Source organism: Somniosus microcephalus, unplaced genomic scaffold (assembly GCF_052327205.1).
Source record: "Somniosus microcephalus isolate GS21.2 unplaced genomic scaffold, FLI_Smic_1.0 scaffold64, whole genome shotgun sequence".
Taxonomy (NCBI): domain Eukaryota; kingdom Metazoa; phylum Chordata; class Chondrichthyes; order Squaliformes; family Somniosidae; genus Somniosus; species Somniosus microcephalus.
Window position 1 is genome coordinate 435572 of NW_028225251.1, and position 22499 is coordinate 458070.

General features: G+C 48.1%; 1 pseudogene; it reads right to left on the reverse strand.

The window, feature by feature from the left end:
* Nucleotides 1-405: 405 nt before the first annotated feature.
* LOC147083156 (uncharacterized) lies at nucleotides 406-19461 on the reverse strand (annotated as a pseudogene).
* Between the last annotated feature and the right edge of the window lie 3038 nt (nucleotides 19462-22499).

The window sequence follows — 22499 nt, forward strand, 5'->3', positions numbered from 1 at the left end:
AGCTTGGTTACTGCGAGAAGGATATGCTGCTCGGGTTAGATGAAGTAGGGCGGGAGGAGGCTCGTGTGGAGCATAAACGCCAGCATGGACCTGTTGGGCCGAATGGCCTCTTTCTGTGCTGTACACTCGATGTCACACTCAGGAAATGGGATTGTTTGGACCTGTCTGATGACCTCCTCCTGAACCCCTGTTGAATGGCCTCGCCTCAGTGTGACAGCACTTTTAAATCTCTTCCCATGGTCAGAACATTTTACAGGGTCTCAGTGGGAACTCGCAGCTCTCTAAATAGGTTGGACGCTCAGCGAACGGCAACTGTCCGGTGTGAACTCGCTGGTGTCCGAGCAGGCTGGACGACGGAGTTTATCCCTTCCTGCACTGGGAGCAGGTGAACAGTCTCTCTCCACTTCAAAGTGGCTGCTGTTTCAGTTGGCTGGAGGACTGAATCAATCCTGTGCCACCTGTGAACGGTCTCTCCTTGGTGTGAACTTGCTGGTGTCTCAGCAGGTGAAAGGACCGAGTGAATCCCTTCCCACACGCGGAGCAGATGAACGGCCTCTTCCCAGTGTGAACTCGCTGGTGTATCAGCAGGAGGGTAGACTGAGCGAATCCCTTCCCACACACAGAGCAGGTGAATGGCCTCTTTCCATTGTGAATTCTCTGGTGTACCAGCAGATTCGAGGACTCAGCTAATCCCTTCCCACACATGGAGCAGGTGAACGGACTCTTCCCGGTGTGTACTCTCCGGTGGGTCTGCAGGCTGAACGAATGAGCGAATCCCTACTCGCACACGGAGCAGGTGAACGGCCTCTCCCCGGTGTGAACTCGCTGATGCGTCAGCAGGTCCGCGGAGTTCACAAACCTCTTGTGGCAGTGAGAGCAGCTGTACGGTCTCTCTCCAGTGTGCAGCCGCTGGTGCTTCATCAGATACTGGGAGCGTTTAAAGCTCTTCCCACAGTCTGAACATTTAAATGGCCTCTCGTCAGAGTGAACTCACTGATGTCCCAGCAGGTTGGACAAACACGTGCAATCCTTCCCACACACGGGGCAGGTGAACGGCCTCTCCCCGGTGTGAACTCGCTGGTGCATCAGCAGGAGGGTAGACTGAGCGAATCCCTTCCCGCACACGGAGCAGGTGAATGGCCTCTCCCCAGTGTGAATTCTCTGGTGTACCAGCAGATTCGAGGACTCAGTGAATCCCTTCCCGCACACGGAGCAGGTGAACGGACTCTTCCCGGTGTGTACTCTCCGGTGGCTCCGTAGGCTGAACAAATGAGCGAATCCCTTCCTGCACACGGAGCAGCTGAACGGCCTCGCCCCAGTGTGAACTCGCTGATGCGTCAGCAGGTCCACGGAGTTCACAAACCTCTTGTGGCAGTGAGAGCAGCCATATGGTCTCTCTCCAGTGTGCAGCCGCTGGTGCTTCATCAGATACTGGGAGCGTTTAAAGCTCTTTCCACAGTCTGAACATTTAAATGGCCTCTCATCAGAGTGAACTCGCTGGTTTGTCCGCAGGTTGGCCAAATACGTAAAGTCCTTCCCACACACGGGGCAGGTGAATGGCCTCTCCCCGGTGTGAACTCGCTGGTGTGTCCGCAGGTTGGAGGACTGAGCGAATCCCTTCCCACACACGGGGCAGGGGAACGGCCTCTCCCCGGTGTGAACTCGCTGGTGTGTCCGCAGGTTGGAGGACTGAGCGAATCCCTTCCCACACACGGGGCAGGGGAACGGTCTCTCCCCGGTGTGAACTCGCTGGTGTGTCCGCAGGTTGGAGGACTGAGCGAATCCCTTCCCACACACGGGGCAGGGGAACGGTCTCTCCCCGCTGTGAACTCGCTGGTGTGTCCGCAGGTTGGAGGACTGAGCAAATCCCTTCCCACACACGGAGCAGGTGAACGGCCTCTCCCCGGTGTGAGCCCGCCGCTCAGCTTCCAGCGCATATGGGTGAAGGTATCCCGTCCCGCAGTCCTCGCATTTATGCAGTCGGTTCCTGATATGAGTGCACTCGTGGCTAGTCAGCTGGGTGAACCTCTTCCCACAGTCCTCACATTCATACCGTCTCTCTCCAGTGTGCCTGCCCTTGGGGCCCTCCAGGTCGGGCAATCGGCTGAATCCACGTCCACACATGCAACATGTGTACAATTTGTGCACGCTGCGATCGCTGCGCTCCTCTTCCATGTGCAATGGTTGATGAAATTCAGGTCCTGATGAATCAAACTGTTTGGTCTGAGCTTCCTGTCTGTAAATGCTCCACTTTTAAACCCAGTAAAAGGAGTGTAGAAAGGGGTAAGAGGGTGAATGTTGTCTCATGTCGCCCTTTCCCAGCCCAGGGGCAGGGAAGCTGATTTTCAGGCCCCAGCTGCTGCACAGGTTGGTTGAAAGGATCAACAGTAATGGTGGCTGCAATCCCCACAAGCCCCCGTGCTCCAGAAAGCGCTCCGACCGTCGTGCTGAGTTGTGGCTGACCCCGCGCATGCGCCCCATGGCCCCACCCTCTCCTGCTCCACAGGCGCCTGGCCCGCAGCGCGCATGCTCAGCACACACCCCGCCTGAGAGTCCGGATCACCGGCGGAAAGTGAGTTTTATGAGTTTTCTTTTATATATAGCGGAGAGAAGCGCAGGCGGGGAGATAAATAAAAAGAAAATACAAACCGCACCGTCTCAGCGCCCTCCCGGCACCGAGCGGAGCGGATTGAGCGGCCGCAGCCCCTTGTCTTCTGCAGGGAGCCGGACTGGGGCACATGATCAACTCCACGGCGGTGACTGACGGGAGCTCCGACCAATAGGGAGACAGCAGGCAGAGCTTGGAGGACTGAGGTGGCGGCGGGTCCTCCAACCAATCGGGGTGTCCGAGGGGCGGGACCTCCGCCGCCTGCTTCTCCCGCTGCTGAGACAAGTGGAATGTGACAACGTGGACCACTTTCCATACCTCGGGAGCCTACTGTCAACAAGGGCAGAGGTCGACGACGAAGTCCAACACCGCCTTCAGTGTGCCAGTGCAGCCTTCGATCGCCTGAGGAAGAGTGTGTTTCAAGACCAGGACCTCAAACCCGGCTCTAAGCTCATGGTCTACAGAGCAGCAGTGATACCCGCCCTGCTGTATGCCTCAGAGACATGGACCATGTACAGCAGGCACCTCAAAGCACTGGAGAGGTACCACCAACGCTGCCTCCGCAAGGTCCTGCAAATCCATTGGCAGGATAGGCGCACCAACGTCAGTGCTGTTGCTCAGGCCAGCATCCCCAACATCGAAGCTCTGACCACGCTCAATCAGCTCCGATGGACAGGTCACATTGTCCGCATGCCCGATACGAGACACCCAAAACAAGCGCTCTACTCGGAGCTCCGGCACGGCAAGAGAGCCCCAGGTGGGCAGAGGAAACACTTCAAGGACACCCTCAAAGCCTCCTTGAAAAAGTGCAACATCCCCACCGACACCTGGGAACCCCTGGCCCAAGACCGCACGAAGTGGAGGAGAAGCATCCAGGAAGGCGCCGAACACCTCGAGTCTCTTCGCCGGGAGCAAGCGGAAGCCAAGCGCAGGCATCGGAAGGAGCGCACGTCAACCCAAGCACCCCACCCACCCGCCCCTTCAACCACCGTCTGCCCCACCTGTGACAGGGACTGTAGGTCCTGCATTGGACTCATCAGTCACCTGGGAACTCATTTTTAATGTGGAAGCAAGTCATCTGTGGTTCTGAGGGACTGCCTAAGAATGCAGCAGAGGGCGCTCTTCTGAGTTTGGGGCTCAGGCATGTTAGTGGAGCAGTGCAGAGGGAACTTTACTCTGCACTGGGCTTTACTCCCTCAGCACTGCACTGGAGGGGCAGCACAGAGTTTTAGACTCGAGTCTCTGGAGTGGGACTTCAACCCACAACCTTCTGACTCAGAGGAGAGAGTGCTGCCGCCTGAGCCATGGCTGACACTCTGTATCTAACCCGTGATGTACCTGCCCTGGGAGTGTTTGATGGGACAGTGTAGAGGGAGCTTTACTCTGTATCTAACCCGTGCTGCACCTGCCCTGGGAGTGTTTGATGGGACAGTGTAGAGGAGCTTTACTCTGTATCTAACCCGCGCTGTACCTGCCCTGGGAGTGTTTGATGGGACAGTGTAGAGGGAGCTTTACTCTGTATCTAACCCATGCTGTACCTACCCTGGGAGTGTTTGACGGGACAGTGTAGAGGGAGCTTTACTCTGTATCTAACCCGTGCTGTACCTGCCCTGGGAGTGTTTGATGGGACAGTGTAGAGGGAGCTTTACTCTGTATCTAACCCGTGCTGTACCTGCCCTGGGAGTGTTTGATGGGGCAGTGTAGAGGGAGCTTTACTCTGTATCTAACCTGTGCTGTACCTGCCCTGGGGTTTTTGATGGGACAGTGCAGAGGGAGCTTTACTTTGTATCGAACCCGTGCTGTACCTGCCCTGGGAGTGTTTGATGGGACAGTGTAGAGGGAGCTTTACTCTGTATCTAACCCGTGCTGTACCTACCCTGGGAGTGTTTGATGGGACAGTGTAGAGGGAGCTTTACTCTGTATCTAACCCGTGCTGTACCTGCCCTGGGAGTGTTTGATGTTGACACCAGGTGCTGAGAATGTTAAAATGTTCCATTCCCCCACAATGACATCCAGAACCTCGATGGTAATAAAACGCACAAAGTAAAAGAAGCTTCTCTCCTGGACACAGATATTGAGAGGACCGGGAATGTCTGTAACAAGTCATCAATTAACTCTCGTCTTATCTTAGAAACAAGGACTCAATCGACTGTGTGTTTCAAACAAAGCTGATTTATTGATACAGAATATTAAAACCCCAATAACTGGGCTGGATATTAACATCCACAAAATATAAGATGGCCACTAATAAATCCAGCAGGGAATTCAGGGGAAACTTGTTTACCCAGAGAGTGGTGAGAATGTGGAACTCGCCACTACAAAGAGTAGTTGAGGCTAAAAGTACAGATGCATTTAAGGGGAAGCCACTTGAGTGTGAAAGGAATAGGAGAATATGTTGATGGGGTTAATTGAAGTAGGGTGGGTGTGGGGCATAAACACCGGTATGGACCAGTTGGGCCGAATGGCCTGTTTCTGTGCTGTACATTCTATGTAACACCATCAACAGTCAATCGAAGGGAATCATCAGCACAACAGTCTTAAAGATTAAACAGCAGTCCAAGAATTTATAAAACATTCATCCATTCCATGTTCATGTCACCCCAGCTTTCTACAGGGCCCTGCACTACAGAACAGTGTGAACTTGCTGGTGTTTCAGCAGAGTCGAGGACTGAGAGAATCCCTTCCCACACACAGAGCAGATGAACGGCCTCTCCCCAGTGTGAACTCGCTGGTGTCCCTTCAGATTCCCGGAGCTTTTAAAGCTCATCCCACAGTCAGAACATGTAAACAATCTCTCATCGGAGTGAACTCGCTGGTGTTGCTTCAGATCCGCAGAGGTTTTAAAGCTCTTCCCACAGTCAGAACATTTAAATGGTCTCTCATCACTGTGAACTCGCTGGTGTGTCACCAGGTGGGCTGACTGAGTGAATCCCTTCCCACACACGGAGCAGGTGAATGGTCTCTCCCCAGTGTGAACTCGCTGGTGTACCTTCAGATTCCCAGAGCTTTTAAAGCTCATCCCACAGACAGAACATTTAAATGGTCTCTCATCAGTGTGAACTCGCTGGTGTGTCACCAGGCTTGATGACTGAGTGAATCCCTTCCCACACACGGAGCAGGTGAATGGTCTCTCATCAGTGTGAATTTGCTGGTGTTTCAACAAGTTGGATGACTGAGTGAATCCCTTCCCACACACGGAGCAGGTGAATGCCCTCTTCCCAGTGTGAACTCGCTGGTGTCCGTTCAGATTCCTGGAGCTTTTAAAGCTCTTCCCACAGACAGAACATGTAAATGGTCTCTGATCGGAGTGAACTCGCTGGTGTTGCTTCAGATCCCCAGAGGTTTTAAAGCTCTTCCCACAGGCAGAACATTTAAATAGTCTCTCCCCAGTGTGAACTCGCTGGTGTCTCAACAGGTTGGATGACTGAGTGAATCCCTTCCCACACACAGAGCAGGTGAACGGCCTCGCCCCAGTGTGAACTCGCTGGTGTCTCAACAGGATGAATGACTGAGTGAATCCCTTCCCACACACGGAGCAGGTGAACGGTGTCTTTCCTGCTCTCTCCAGCTGGTGTCCCTTCAGCTCCTGGGACATTTGAAAGCTTTTCCCACAGTCGGAATGTTTCACCGGCCTCTCCCCAGTGTGAACTCGCTGGTGTGCCAGCAGATTCGAGGACCGAGTGAATCTCTTCCCACACACAGAGCAGGTGAACAGAATCTCTCCTGCTCTCTCCAGCTGGTGTCTCTTCAGCTCCTGGGACCTTTTAAATCTCTTCCCACAGTCAGAACATTTAATCGGTCTATCATCACTGTGAACAAGCTGTTGTCTCAGGAGGGTGTCAGAATGACAGAATCGCTTCAAAAACACGGAGCAGGTCAACGGTCTCTCATTGGTGTGGCCAAGCTGGTGTCTCAGCAGCATGGAGGGTGCAATTAATCCCTGCCCACACACGGAGCGGGTTAAAGGTCTCTCCCTAGTTTGATCTAGCTGATGTGCCATCGGAGCGGATGGCTGAGTGAATCCCTTCCTACACACGGGGCCGGTGAATGGGCTCTCCCCAGTGTGTAGCCACTGGTGTCGCTTCAGGTACTTGTAGATTTTGAAGCTCTTCCCACACTCAGAACATTTAAAAGGTCTCTCATCAGTGTGAACTCTCTGGTGTGCCAGCAGATTGGGGGAGTGACTGAATCAGGTCCTGATGAATCGAGCGACTCTGTCTGTTCTTGACGTGATGTTCGGTCTGAGCTTCCTGTCTGTAAATGCTCCACTTCTAAAACCCTGTAAAAGGAGTGTAGAAAGGGGTAAGAGGGAGAATGTTGCCTCATGTCCCCCTTTCCGAGCCCAGGGGCAGTGAAGCTGATTTTCAGGCCCAGCTGCTGCACAGGTTACATACGAACATACGAATTAGGAGCAGGAGTCGGCCACTCGGCCCCTCGAGCCTGCTCCACCATTCAATAAGATCATGGCTGATCTGATTACTCCACATTCCCACCTACCCCCGATAACCTTTCACCCCCTTGCTTATCAAGAATCTATCTACCTCTGCCTTAAAAATATTCAAAGACTCTGCTTCCACCGCCCTCTGAGGAAGAGAGTTCCAAAGACTCACGACCCTCTGAGAAAAAAATTCTCCTCATCTCTGTCTTAAATGGGCGACCCCTTATTTTTAAACAGTGACCCCTAGTTCTAGATTCTCCCACAAGAGGAAACATCCTCTCCACATCCACCCTGTCCAGACCCCTCAGGATCTTATATGTTTCAATCAAGTCACCTCTTACTCTTCTAAACTCCAGTGGATACAAGCCTAGCCTGGCCAACCTTTCCTCATAAGACAACCCGCCCATTCCAGGTATTAGTCTAGTAAACCTTCTCTGAACTGCTTCCAACGCATTTACATCCTTCCTTAAATAAGGAGACCAATACTGTACACAGTGCTCCAGATGTGGTCTCACCAATGCCCTGTAGAACTGAAGCATAACCTCCCTACTTTTGTATTCAGTTTCCCTCGCAATAAACAATAACATTCTATTAGCTTTCCTGATTACTTGTTGTACCTGAATACTAACCTTTTGCGATTCATGCATTAGGACACCCAGATCCCTCTGCATCTCAGAGCTCTGCAATCTCTCACCATTTAGATAATATGCTTCTTTTTTATTCTTCCTGTCAAAATGGACAATTTCACATTTTCCCACATTATACTCCATTTGCCAGATCTTTACCCATTCACATAACCTATCTATATCCATTTGTAGCCTCCTTATGTCCTCTTCATAATTTACTTTCCGACCTATCTTTGTGTCATCAGCAAATCCAGTACTGCTGCCAGTGCCCCATGAATTGAAACCCATTTCTCCCACACCAATCTGTGAGCCACTCTTTGATCTTATTGACCCTATGCCAGTTTGCTCGTGGCTCACGTAGTAATCCAGAGATTACTTTGTGGTTCTGCTTTTTAATTTAGCCCCTAGCTGCTCGTACTCCCTCAGTACAACCTCTTTCTTAGTCCTACCTATGTCCTTGGTACCTGTGTGGACCCCGACAACTGGATCCTTCCCCTCCCACTCCAAGTTCCTCTCCAGCCCAGAGGAGATGTCCTTAACCCGGGCACCGGGCAGGCAACACAGACTTCGGGACTCACGCTCTCGGCTACAGAGAACAGTATCTATCCCCCTAACTATACTGTCCCCTACCACTACTACATTCCTTTTTACTCCCCCAACTTGAATGGCCCCCTGTCCCACAGTGCTGTGGTCAGATTGCTCATCCTCCCTGCAGTCCCTGCTCTCGCCCACCCAGGCTGCAAGAACCTCGTACCTGTTGGACAAGTGCAAGGGCTGAGGCTCCTCCAATGCTACCTTCTGGATCCCCATTCCTGCCTCACTCGTAGTCACAGCCTCCTGTCCCTGACCACAGACTAAATCTGAAGGATTTAACCTAAGGGGTGTGACTGCCTCCTGGAACAAAGTGTCCAGGTAACTTTCTCCCGCCCTGATGTATCGCAGTGTCCGAAGCTCGGACTCCAGCTCATCAACTGCATCCAGGAGAGCTCTTTGAGGCAGCATGTAGAAAGTCTTACAAGAGAGGGGGCGGTACTGGACCTAATTCTAGGGAATCTAGCCGGGCAAGTGGTAGAAGTGTTAGCAGGAGCGCATTTTGGTGACAGTGACCATAATTCAGTGAGATTTAAGGTAGTCATGGAAAAGGACAGAGATGGACTGGAAATAAAGGTTCTAAATTGGAGGAAGGCCGATTTTAATATGATAAGGCAGGATCTGGCCAAAGTGGACTGGGATCATCTACTTGTAGGAAAATCCACATCGGAGCAATGGGAATCTTTCAGAAAGGAAATAGTGAGAGTACAACACTAACATGTTCCCGTAAAAGTCAAGGGTGGGACCAACAGGCCCAGGATGTCAAAGGATATACAAGAATGGTTTAGGAAAATAGGGAGGCATTTGGCAGATACAAAGGACTAAAAACAGTGGAAGCCCTAGAGGAGTATAGAAAGTGCAGGGGGGTACTTAAAAAAGAAATTAGGAGAGCGAAGAGAGGGCATGAAAAACACTGGCAGGCAAAATAAAGGAAAATCCCAAGGTGTTTTATAAGTATATTAAGGGCAAGAGGATAACCAGGGAAAGAGTAGAGCCCATTAGGGACCAAAGTGGCAATCTGTGCGTAGAGCCGGAAGATGTGGGTGAGGTTTTAAATGAATATTTTGCATCTGTGTTCACTATAGAGAAGGACGATGTAGGCATAGAAATCAGGCAGGGGGACTGTGATATACTTGAACATATTAGCATCGAGAGGGAGGAGGTACTAGCGGTTTTAGCAGGCTTAAAAGTGGATAAACCCCCAGGCCCAGACGAGATGTATCCCAGCCTGCTGGGTGAGGCAAGGGAGGAGATTGCAGGGGCTCTGACACAAATTTTCAGAACCTCTCTGGCCACAGGGGAGGTGCCAGTGGACTGGAGAACAGCTAACGTAGTACCATTATTCAAGAAGGGTAGTAGTAGGGATAAACCAGGGAATTACAGGCCAGTGAGCCGAACACCAGTGGTCGGGAAATTATTGGAAAAAGTTCTGAGGGACAGAATTAGTCTCCACTTGGAGAGGCAAGGATTAATCAAGAATAGTCAGCATGGCTTTGTCAGGGAGAGATCATGTCTAACCAATTTGATTGAATTTTGAGAGGGGGTGACTAGGTGTGTGGATGAGGGTAGTGCAGTTGATGTAGTCTACATCAACTTCAGTAAGGCTTTTGACAAAGTCCCACATGGGAGATTACATAAGAACATAAGAAATAGGAGCAGGAGCAGGCCAATCGGCCCCTCGAGCCTGCTCCGCCATTCAATAAGATCATGGCTGATCTGATCCTAACCGCCAATCCACTATCACAGAACCATCTCCTGAATCTAACAGAATTAGACACATGAAATAGGAGCAGGATCAGGCTACATGGCCCCTGGGCCCGCTCCGCTACCCACAGGGCCATGACTGATCCGGACCTAGACTCATTGGTCAAGAAGGTAAGAACCCATGGGATCCAGGGCAATTTGGCACATTGGATCCAAAATTGGCTTAGTGGCAGGAGGCAGAGGGTGATGGTCGAAGGTTGTTTTTGTGACTGGAAGCCTGTGTCCAGTGGTGTACCGCAGGGATCGGTGCTGGGTCCTTTGCTGTTCGTCGTGTACATTAATGATTTAGATATTAATGTAGGAGGTATGATCAGTAAATTCGCAGATGACAGGAAAATTGGTGGAGTGGTAAATAGCGAGGAGGGAAGCCTCAGGCTACAGGACAATATAGACGGGTTGGTCAGATGGGCAGAACAGTGGCAAATGGAACTTAACCCTGAAAAGTGTGAGGTGATGCATTTTGGGAGGACAAACAAGGCAAGGGAATACACAATGAATGGTAGGACCCTAGGAAGGACAGAGGATCAGAGGGACCTTGGTGTGCATGTACATAGATCCCTGAAGGCAGCAGGACAGGTAGATAAGGTGGTTAAAAAGGCATATGGGATACTTGGTTTCAATAGCTGAGGCATAGAATATAAGAGCAGGGAGGTTATGATGGAGCTGTAGAAAACGCTAGTTAGGCCACAGTTGGAATACTGTGTGCAGTTCTGGTCGCCACACTATAGGAAGGATGTGATTGCATTGGAGAGGGTGCAGAGGAGATTCACCAGGGTGTTACCTGGGCTGGAGTGCTTCAGCTATGAAGAAAGACTGGACAGGCTGGGGTTGTTTTCCTTAGAGCAGAGAAGGCTGAGGGGGGACCTGATTGAGGTGTACAAAATTATGAGGGGCAGAGATAGGGTAGATAGAAAGGAACTTTTCCCCTTAGTAGAGGGGTCAATAACCAGGGGGCATAGTTTCAAGGTAAGGGGCAGGAGGTTTAGAGGGGATTTGAGGAGAAACTTTTTCACCCAGAGCGTGGTTGGAATCTGGAACTCACTGCCTGAAAGGGTGGTAGAGGCAGGAACCCTCACAACATTCAAGAAGCATTTAAAACGCCATAGCATACAAGGCTACAGACCAATTACAGAGGGAAACTTTTTTACGCAGCGAGTGGTGAGGACCTGGAACTCGCTGCCGACGGAAGTGGTGGAAGCGGAGACACTGAATGTTTTCAAGGGGAGACTGGACAGGCACTTGGGGGAAATAAACTTGCAGGGCTACGGGGATAGAGCGGGGGAGTGGGACTGACTGGATTGCTCTACAGAGAGCCGGCACAGACTCGATGGGCCGAATGGCCTCCTTCTGTGCCTCTATGACTCTCTGCGGTTGCTGTGGATCACACTGGGGTCCACCAGCTCCCACATGCTACAGCTGCAACACATCACCTGCCCGGCCATCTCTATTGTATTTTATTTAACTAATTAGGTTTTCAAGTTTTGAAATACCCAATTGTCTATTAATAGTTTTTAATCTCGGTAATAACCTTGTTTAATTTATTACATTTAGCTATATGCTTTAGGTCTTTACTGTAACTTAGCCCACAGTCCTAATTAAACCCGAGTTGTTTATATATTTTCACGTATCAAGCAGCTCCTCTTACCCCCACCTCATCGAATTCGCTCACTCACCCAATTCCCGAGTTAAGTACTCTGTAGAAGCCGTACTCCGTAGAACTGGACTCCGTGCTACTTACCTCCCAAACATTTCTCCTTCCGCACTCAAAAGGCCGATGAATTTCAGGTCCTGGTGAATGGAGTGACTCTCTGAGATCTTGATGTGAAGTTTGGTTTGAGTTTCCCCGTCTGTCAATCCTGCCCTTCTCACAGCCGGTGAAAGGAGTTTCCAAAAGCCATCACCGAGAGTCCAGGACAGAAATTGACAACATTCTCCCCCAGCAACAATTCTCTTGTCCTCACCCAATCACGTTCCCTTAGCAACAAGGTATTGAAACTTCTTTTATACATTATAGCAAAATATTACACACAGGTGTCTTCAACCAATCTCGCTCCCCCAGCAACAACTCCCCGGTCCTCACAGGATACTAGTTTGGCAACATAAAATGATATGGAACCTTCCAGAACTTTGGGCACTTTTTAATGGTTAATTACAAAATGGGCAGTTTTGCAGCTACCAATTACTGTAACTCATCAATACACACAATTCTGATTCATCGACTCTGCATTATAGAATACTAGAATTACATTAATACATCCAAAGGGCTTCCAGCAAGTAGTTTACAGAAGGCTGCACCACTGAATAAATGTGAAATATTTAGTGTTTCCCACATTCAATAACTGTTCATTTTATTTTGCCTCATTTGAACACATTAATCTGACTGGCTGAAGGGCACTGATGTAATTTGATTGGCGGCCTTCTATCAATTATCTTGCCTACCCTCAATCTGGCAAGAAACTACTTAAAAATGTCGACTATTCCTCAATTCAATTAATGTCAAGCACAATGGTTTTAATGGGAACAGACACAAACAGTTAATTCCTGCCCCTTGCCCACCACAACAGCACTTAGACATGCTATGGGGAATCCTCATGGGACAAAGATGGAAGCTTTGTGAATTTAACACAAAATGAGGGCAGCTAATGTTGTAAAGCCTAAGGGGGAATTACAGGTTGTGTCCCGAGCTGAGCCGCCCCCTCTTAAGCTGAGTTTGTTTTGTCTTGTTTCTTATTTACAGGTTCACTTCTTACAATACATTCTTTAATTCTTTATGTTGCTGCTTTAAGCTATATAATTTTCACCCTAACAGATATGTACTTGAAGTGCCGTAACCTACAAGGCTGCGGACCAAGTGCTGGAAAGTGGGATTAGGGAGGATAGCTCTTTGTCGGCCGGCACGGACAAGATGGGCCGAATGGCCTCCTTCTGTGCTGTACATTTCTATGATTCTATGATTCATTGATCATCCCATTCCCAAGTTGACTCTGTGTTAACTCTGGCTAAAGAGTTGGTGCAGGAGGGAGGGTTTTAGTTTCCTGGATCACTGGGTCTGCTTCAAGTTGGACGGGTTGCACCTGAACCAGAACGGGACAAATATCCTTGCAGGGAGGTTTGCTAGCACTGTTGGCGGGGGGGGTGTTTAAGCTAACTTGGCAGGGGGATGGGATACAGAGTGGAGCTATAATAGGGGGTGATGTACAGCCAAATATAGAGGAAAAAACAAGTCAGCTTGGAAGGCAGAGCAAATATGTAATGGCACAAGGGAGTAGGGCAAGGCTGGATGGCATTTATTTTAATGCAAGGAGTCATAGAGTTAGAGTCATAGAGTTATACAGCACAGAAAGAGGCCCTTCGGCCCACCGTGTCTGCGCCGTCCATCAAGCCCTGTCCAATCTAATCCCATTTTCCAGCATTTGGTCCATAGCCTTGTATGCAATGGCATTTCAAGTGCTCATCCAAATGCTTCTTGAATGTTGTGAGGGTTCCTGCCTCCACCACCCTTTCAGGCAGTGAGTTCCAAATTCCAACCACCCTCTGGGTGAAAAAGTTCCTCCTCAAATCCCCTCTGAACCTCCTGCCCCTTACCTTGAATCTATGCCCCCTTGTTATTGACCCCCCTACTAAGGGGAAAAGTTCCTCTTTATCTACCCTACCTATGCCCCTCATCATTTTGTACACCTCAATCAGGTCCCCCCTCAGCCTTCTTTGCTCCAAGGAAAACAACCCCAGCCTGTTTAGTCTTTCTTCATAGCTGAGGCGCTCCATCCCAGGTAACATCCTGGTGAATCTTCTCTGCACCCTCTCCAAAGCAATCACATCCTTCCTATAGTGAGGCGACCAGAACTGCACACAGTACTCCAGCTGTGGCCACACCAGCGTTTTGTACAGTTTCATCATAACCTCCCTGCTCTTATATTCTATGCCTCGGCTAATGAAGGCAAGTATCCCATATGCCTTTTTAACCACCTTATCTATCTGTTCCGCTGCCTTCAGGGATCTATGTACATGTACACCAAGGTCCCTCTGACCCTTTGTACTTCCTAGGGTCCTACCACTCATTGTGTATTCCCTTGCCTTATTTGTCCGTCCAAAATGCATCACCTCGCACTTTTCAGGGTTAAATTCCATTTGCCACTTTTCTGCCCATCTGACCAACCCGTTTATATCGTCCTGTACCCTGAGGCTTTCCTCCTCGCAATTTACCACCCCACCAATTTTCGTGTCATCTGCGAACTTACTGATCATACCTTTTACATTCTCATCCAAATCATTTATGTAGATCACAAACAGCAAGGGACCCAGCACCGATCCCTGAGGTACCCCACTGGACACAGGCTTCCAGTCACAAAAGCAACCTTCGACCATCACCCTCTGCCTCCTGCCACTCAGCCAGTTTAGGATCCAACGTGCCAAGGCACCCTGGATCCCATGGGCTCTTACCTTCTTGACCAGTCTCCTATGCGGACTTTGTCAAAAGCCTTACTGAAGTCCATGTATACCACATCCACAGCATTTCCCTCATCCACACACCGAGTCACCACCTCGAAAAATTCAATCAGATTGATCAGACATGATTTACCCTTGACAAAGCCATGCTGACTATCCCCGATTAATCCTTGCCTCTCCAAGTGGAGACTAATTTTGTCCCTCAGAATTTTTTCCAATAATTTCCCTACCACAGATGTTAGGCTCACTGGCCTGTAATTCCCTGGTTTATCCCTGCTACCCTTCTTGAATAATGGTACTACGTTAGCTGTTCTCCAGTCCTCTGGTACATCCCCTGTGGCCAGAGAGGTTCTGAAAATTTGTGTCAGAGCCCCTGCAATCTCCTCCTTTGCCTCATACAGCAGCCTGGGATACATCTCGTCTGGGCCTGGGGATTTATCCACTTTTTGGCCTGCTAAAACCACTAGTGCCTCCTCCCTCTCGATGCTAATATGTTCAAGTATATCACAGTCCCCTTGCCCGATTTCTATGTCTACATCGTCTTTCTCCATAGTGAACACAGATGCAAAAAATTCATTTAAAACCCCACCTACATCATCTGGCTCTACACACAGATTGCCACTTTGGTCCCTAATGGGCCCTACCCTTTCCCTGGTTATCCTCTTGCCCTTAATATACTTATAAAACATCTTAGGATTTTACTTTATTTTGCTCACCAGTGTTATTTCATGGCCCCTCCTCGCTCTCCTAATTTCTTTTTTAAGTATGCCCCTGCACTTTTTATACTCCTCTAGGGCTTCCTCCGTCTTTAGTCTTTTGTAACTGCCAAAAGCCCCCCTTTTTTTCCTAATGCATTTTTGTATATCCCTTGTCATCCAAGGTTCCCTTTGCTTGTTGGTCCCACCCTTGACCTTTACGGGAACATGTTGGCATTGTATGATCTCAATCTCCCTTCTGAAAGCCTCCCATTGCTCTGATGCGGATTTTCCTACAAGTAGCTGATCCCAGTCCATTTTAGCCAGATCCTGCCTTATCCTATTAAAATCGGCCTTCCCCCAATTTAGAACCTTTATTTCCGGCCCATCCCTGTCCTTTTCCATGACCACCTTAAATCTTACCATATTATGGTCACTGTCACCAAAGTGCTCACCTACTAGCACTTTTTCCACTTGGCCGGCCACATTCCCTAGAATTAGGTCCAGTACCGCCCCCTCTCTTGGAGGACTTTCTACATGCTGGCTCAAAAAGCTCTCCTGGATGCACTTTAAGAATTCTACACCCTCTGAGCCTTTCACACTCTGACTATCCCAGTTAATATTGGGGAAGTTGAAATCCCCCATTATTATTACCCTATTATTTGCACGTTTCTCTGAGATTTGCCTACATATCTGTTCCTCTATCTCCCCCTGACTGTTTGGAGGCCTATCGTACACTCCCATCAAAGTGCTTGCCCCCTTTTTGTTTTTAAGCTCCACCCATATGGCCTCATTAGAGGAACCTGCTAATATATCATCCCTCCTTACTGCAGTAATTGACTCCTTAATTAATATTGCGACACCCCCTCCTCTTTTACCTCCCCCTCTGTCTCGCCTGAAGATTCTGTACACCGGAATATTGAGCTGCCAGTCCTGCCCCTCCCTCAACCACGTCTCCGTGATAGCAACAATATCGTACTCCCATGTGTTTATCAACACCTTCAGTTCATCCACCTTATTTGCAAGACTCCTTGCATTAAAATAGATGCCATCCAGCCTTGCCCTTATATATTTGCCCTGTCTACCAAGCTGACTTGTTTTTTTCTCTATAATTGGCAGCACATCACCCCCTATTTCAGCTCCCCTCTGTATCCCATCCCCCTGCCAAGTAAGTTTAAACCCCCCCCAACAGTGCAAGCAAACTTCCCCGCAAGGATATTTGTCCCGCTCTGGTTCAGGTGCAACCTGTCCAACTTGTACAAGTCCCACCTTTCCCAGAAGCAGGCCCAGTGATCCAGGAAAGTAGAACCCTCCCCCCTACACCAACTCTTTAGCCACGCATTCATCTGCTCTATCCTCCCATTCCTATACTCACTAGCACGTGGCACTGGGAGTAATTCAGAGATTACAACCTTTGAGTTCCTGCTCTTTAATCTGTTACCTAGCTCCCTAAATTCTTGATGCAGGACCACATCCCCCTTCCTACCTATGTCGTTGGTCCCAATGTGGACCACGACCTCTGCCTGCTCACCCTCCCCCTTAAAAATGCCCTGTAGCCGCTCAGTGACATCCCTGACCCTGGCCCCAGGGAGGCAACAAACCATCCTGGAGTCACGTTTGCGGCCACAGAAACGCCTATCTGTTCCCCTTACGATAGAATGCCCTACCACTATTGCTCTCCCACTCTTTTTCCTCCCTTCCTGAGCAGCAGAAGCGTCCCTGGGGCCAGGAAGCTGGCTGCTGCTGCCTTCCCCTGGTGAGTCATCCCCCTCAACAGTATCCAACTTGGTATACCTGTTTGAAAGGGGGATGTCCGCAGGGGGTCCCTGCACTACCTGCCTGCCTTTGTTGCTCCGCCTGATGGTCACCCCCTGTGCTGCCCTACCCTGAGGCGTGAACAACTCGCTAAACATGCTATCCACGACCCTCTCAGCATCGCGCATGCTCCAAAATTCATCCACCCGCAGCTCAAGCGCCGCAATGCGGTCTACAAGTAGCTGCAGCTGGATGCATTTCCTAGAGAGCAAATAATAAAAATGACAACAGAGAAGGTCATAGACTTAGGTAGCAGTGGGGAAATTAAAAACCAGAGCGTGTCAGGAAGGGGAAGAAGGTATGGAGTAAAAGGTAAAGTAATAAAAAGGGCAAAAGCAGGAAATAAGTGTCACAAAACATATTTGAAAGTTCTCTATCTGAATGCATGTAGCATTCGTAACAAAATAGACGAGTTAATGGCACAAATAACTACATATGGGTATGATCTTGTGGCCATTACAGAAACATGGCTGCAGGGTGACAATGCCTGGGAATTAAACATACCAGGTTATTTAACGATCAGGAAGGACAGGCAGGAAGGAAGGGGAGGTGGGGTGGCTATGTTAATAAAGGAAGGAATCACTAATACAGAGAAATGATATTGGGTCAAAAGATCAGGATAATGAATCAGACAGCCATCCGTGGCTAAGTAAAGAAATTAAGGATAGTATTCGACTAAAAACAAGGGCATATAAGATAGCCAAATCTAGTGGGAGGATAGAGGATTCGGAAAACTTTAAAAGACAGCAAAAAATAACAAAGAGATTGATTAAGAAAGGGAAGATAGATTATGAAAGTAAATTAGCAAAAAATATAAAAACAGATATTAAGAGTTTTTATAGTTATATAAAAAGAAAAAGGGTGGCTAAAGTAAATGTTGGTCCCTTAGAGGATGAGACCGTGAAATTAATGGTGGGAAATATGGAGATGGCAAAAACACTGAATGAATATTTTGTATCAGTCTTTACAGTAGAAGACACTAAGAATATCCCAACACTGGACAAACAGGGGGCTATAGGGGGGGAGGAGCTAAACATGATCAAAATCACTAAGGAAGTGGTACTCGGTAAAATAATGGGACTCAAGGCGGATAAATCACCTGGACCTGATGGCTTACATCCTAGGGTCTTGAGGGAAGTGGCAGTAGGGATTGTGGATGCATTGGTAATAATTTTCCAAAACTCCCTGGACTCAGCTAAGGTCCCGGCAGAGTGGAAAACTGCTAATGTAACACCCTTATTTAAAAAGGGCAGCAGACAGAAGGCTGGAAACTATAGACCGGTTAGCCTAACATCTGTAGTAGGTAAAATTTTGGAGTCCATTATTAAGGAGACAATAACAGGACATTTGGATAATCATCATTTAATAGGACAAAGTCAGCATGGTTTTATGAAGGGGAAGTCATGTTTGACAAATTTGCTGGAGTTCTTTGAGGAAGTAACATATAGGGTGGATAAAGGGGAACCAGTGGACGTAGTGTATTTAGACTTCCAAAAGGCATTTGACAAGGTGCCACACAAAAGATTATTGCTTAAGATAAAAAATCACGGGATTGGGGGTAATATTCTGGCATGGATAGAGGATTGGCTATCTAACAGAAGGCAGAGAGTTGGGATAAATGGTTCATTCTCAGAATGGCAATCAGTAACTAGTGGTGTTCCACAGGGGTCAGTGCTGGGTCCCCAACTCTTTACAATCTATATTAACGATTTGGAGGAGGGGACCGAGTGTAACATATCAAAGTTTGCAGATGATACTAAGATGGGAGGGAAAGTAGTGAATGAGGAGGACATAAAAAACCTGCAAGGGGACATAGACAGGCTAAGTAAGTGGGCAGAGATTTGGCAGATGGAATACAATACTGGAAAGTGTGAGGTTATGCACTTTGCCAGGAAAAATCGTAGAGCAAGTTATTATCTTAATGGCAAGAAACTGGAAAGTACTGAAGTGCAAAGGGATCTGGGGGTCCTGGTGCACGGAACTCAAAAAGTTAGTATGCAGGTGCAGCAAGTGATTAAGGCGGCCAATGGAATGTTGGCTTTCATTGCTAGGGGGATAGAATATAAAAATAGGGAGGTATTGCTTCAGTTGTACAAGGTATTGGTGAGACCGCACCTGGAATACTGCGTACAGTTTTGGTGTCCATACTTAAGAAAAGCCATGATCTTATTGAATGGCGGAGCAGGCTCGAGGGGCCGATTGGCCTACTCCTGCTCCTATTTCTTATGTTCTTATGAACAGGATCCACACGGACGGGAGGCACGGGCAGTTAGGGCAAGGCAACACCGTCTCGTGTCCACCGCCCCCTTTGGAATCAAAGAACTAAAAGGTTTGAATGGATAAGTCAAGCGGTCTTGGGGTTAGGATGAAATGTGTGGAAGTATAGGCGTGGTATGAGTTGCAAGTAGTGCATTAACTTTGGAGTAAAAGTCTAAAGCATACCTCTGACAATTTGAAGTTGCAGGTAGTGCTAAGCATACCTCTGACAATTCGCCAGAACAAAATTGTTGCAAGTACTGTCTCACTCTGCGAGAGTAAAGTAAGGGACGTACCGCTGACAACTGTGGTTACAAGTACCGTCTCACTCTGCGAGAGTAAAGTAAGGGACGTACCGCTGACAACTGTGGTTACAAGTACTGTCTCACTCTGCGAGAGTAAAGTAAGGGACGTACCTCTGACAACTGTGGTTACAAGTACCGTCTCACTCTGCGAGAGTAAAGTAAGGGAGGTAACGCTGACAACCATGGTTACAAGTACCGTCTCACTCTGCGAGAGTAAAGTAAGGGACGTACCGCTGACAACTGGGGTTACAAGTACTGTCTCACTCTGCGAGAGTAAAGTAAGGGACGTACCGCTCACAATAATTAACCATGGGAAGTGAGAAACTCGAGTGGGGACCGGTGGGGTCTCTGACACACTATTTAGCGACCAAAAATAAAAGATGAATTGATAAAATGGTTAAAAACGATTGGCGACCGAATGACCCACCAGCCAAGCAAAGAGAATGGTGGGCTAAAGAAACAAAATTAAAGGAAGAAAAAGCCATCATTTTAGTGGCTCGCACATATTATGAGTTGAGTAGACGTACTCGAATTTGGACCAAAAACGGTGCCAAAATTGTAACCGAGTACCAGTAATTTAAGAAAGTGAATAAGGAAAAAATTTAAGTTTTATCGACACATCAGTTTCTGTCCAAAACAAGTAAAATCCAGGATTTGCTGAGTGAAAGGAATCTTAAAAGGAATGCTGGAATCTCAGTTTGTGTGAAAGTGAGTGTTAAAAGTGTGGAAGTTTTCTGTCTTTGAAAAGAAAATATCTGTCGTGTTTGTTTTAGCTCCACCCACTCTTTTGTACAGAGAGCTAAAAGCTGTTTAACCCTTTGAAGACTTGTCTTGAATGATGGACATGCGTGTGATGTTTTAAGTTTGTTAATTGTTTTACAAAAGATAAGCTTCAGCCTTGAAGTCACAGTTGCCAATGTGCCTGGAAGAAAACGAAGCGATGGTTTCTTTCTTTTCCAAGTGATACTGGTTAGTTAAAAAAAATTGATTGGAGTTATTGAGGTTAATTAACCTATTAAAACCAGACTTTTATTGTGGCCACGGTGAAATTCTGGTTGGTGTAAATTTGTGTAGACCGCATTGAATAAGATATTTAATGGTCTGAAACCAGACTTTAAAATATTTACAGTCTTGGATATAGCGAACGGGTTCTGGTCCATACCATTGGTAGAGGAATCACAAGGGAAATTCACCTTTACTGTCGGGGATAGACAGTATACATGGACCAGGGTCCCGCAGGGTTCCACAATAGTCCAAATATATTCCACCGTGTACTGAGTCAAGCCTTAGACAAGTTAGACCTATCAAAGTACCAGAGCACCCTACTCCAATATGTTGATGATGAAATGATTGCATCAGAGGATGCCAAAGGATACATGGGAGCATTACTAGCCACCCTCCAGACACTTAAGAAAGCTGGCTTTAATTTGAACTCCAAAAAAGCACAGGTTGGACTGTCCAAAGTAAAGTATCTAGGGCACGAAATTAGCCAGGGGTATAAGGCACTCCCGCAGGAATGAAAGGCAGCCATAAAAGACATGTCAAGGCCAGTGACCGTCCGGGGAGTGAGGAAAGTGTTGGGACTATTTAACTACTGCAGGAATTTTAGATCAGACTTTGCAGGGAAAGCAGAGCCGATTCAACGGTTAGTTAAAGGGGGGAGACCCACCACTGATAGGATAGAATGGGAATCGGAGCAGGACGAGGCTTATGCAAAATTGAAAGCAGCCCTGACGTCCGCACCCGCACTAGGATTGCCAAATATAGTCAAACCATTCCATATATATTATATTTATATATATATATAGACAGGAACTTCTATAATGCTGTAGTCACCCAAGAGTACGGGGGAGATATGAGGCCAATTGCCTATTACTCCACCCAACAAACCCCCGTGGCTAAAGGAATGGTGAGATGCATGGCGGCCCTCGACTGCACCGCATGGGTGGTGCGGATATGCGAGCCCATCACTATGTCAGGAGAGCTGATATTACACACACAACACACAGTGGTGGACCTACTAAATACAGGCAAAATGAAGGCTGTATCAGACAGGAGGGTGGCTTGGGAAGCAGTATTGATACCCAAGGACAGATCAGTCCAGATTATAAGGGAAGATAGCATTCCCTCTGCGGGGTTGACTCTATCAGAGGGTGAGGCACTCGAGTATCAGTTAGTATTCAAAGAAGAGGTCAGAGGAACCGTATCAGAATCGCCCCTTGAAAATCCCGAAAACACCTTTTATGTAGACGGATCTCACCGATATATAAATGGGGAGCCACCCACTGGTTGGGCAGTAGTATCCGAGAACGGAGAAACAGTCGCAAAGGGAGGGCTTGAAGGAGGGACCTCAGCGCAGGTAGCAGAATTAGTGGCTCTCACGGAAGTATTGAAATTGGCAAAAGGAAAACACAGTAAATATATACACGGATAGTAGATATGCATTTGGGGTAGTGCATGATTATATGATAGCGTGGAATAGGAGAGGATATGTAACCTCTGGAGGAGGACCAATACAGCATGAGGAGGTAGTGAGAGACCTAGTAGAAGCGGTAAAAGGAGCAGAAGAGGTAGCAGTGATTAAAATAAAGGAAATATGTTAGCTGATCAGGCAGCAAGAGCAGCGGTGGACACAGAGATGCCTACACCAATAGCAGTAGGTAGAATAACAGCAGAGGGAAGAAATACTGCCTAGTGATCATAGACCAGTTTACAAGGTGGGTGGAAGCATTCCCTACCAGAGACTGCAGTGCTCAGACTGTGGCCTGAATATTTGCCTACGACATGATACCGAGATGAGGGGTCCCATTGCAAATAGATTCAGATCAAGGTACCCACTTTACAGGAAAGGTAATGAAAGAAGCTTGTAAGCTACTAGGAGTAAGGCAGAAGTTCCATATCCTCTATCATCCGCAAAGCTCAGGCATGGTAGAGCGAATGAACAGAACCCTGAAA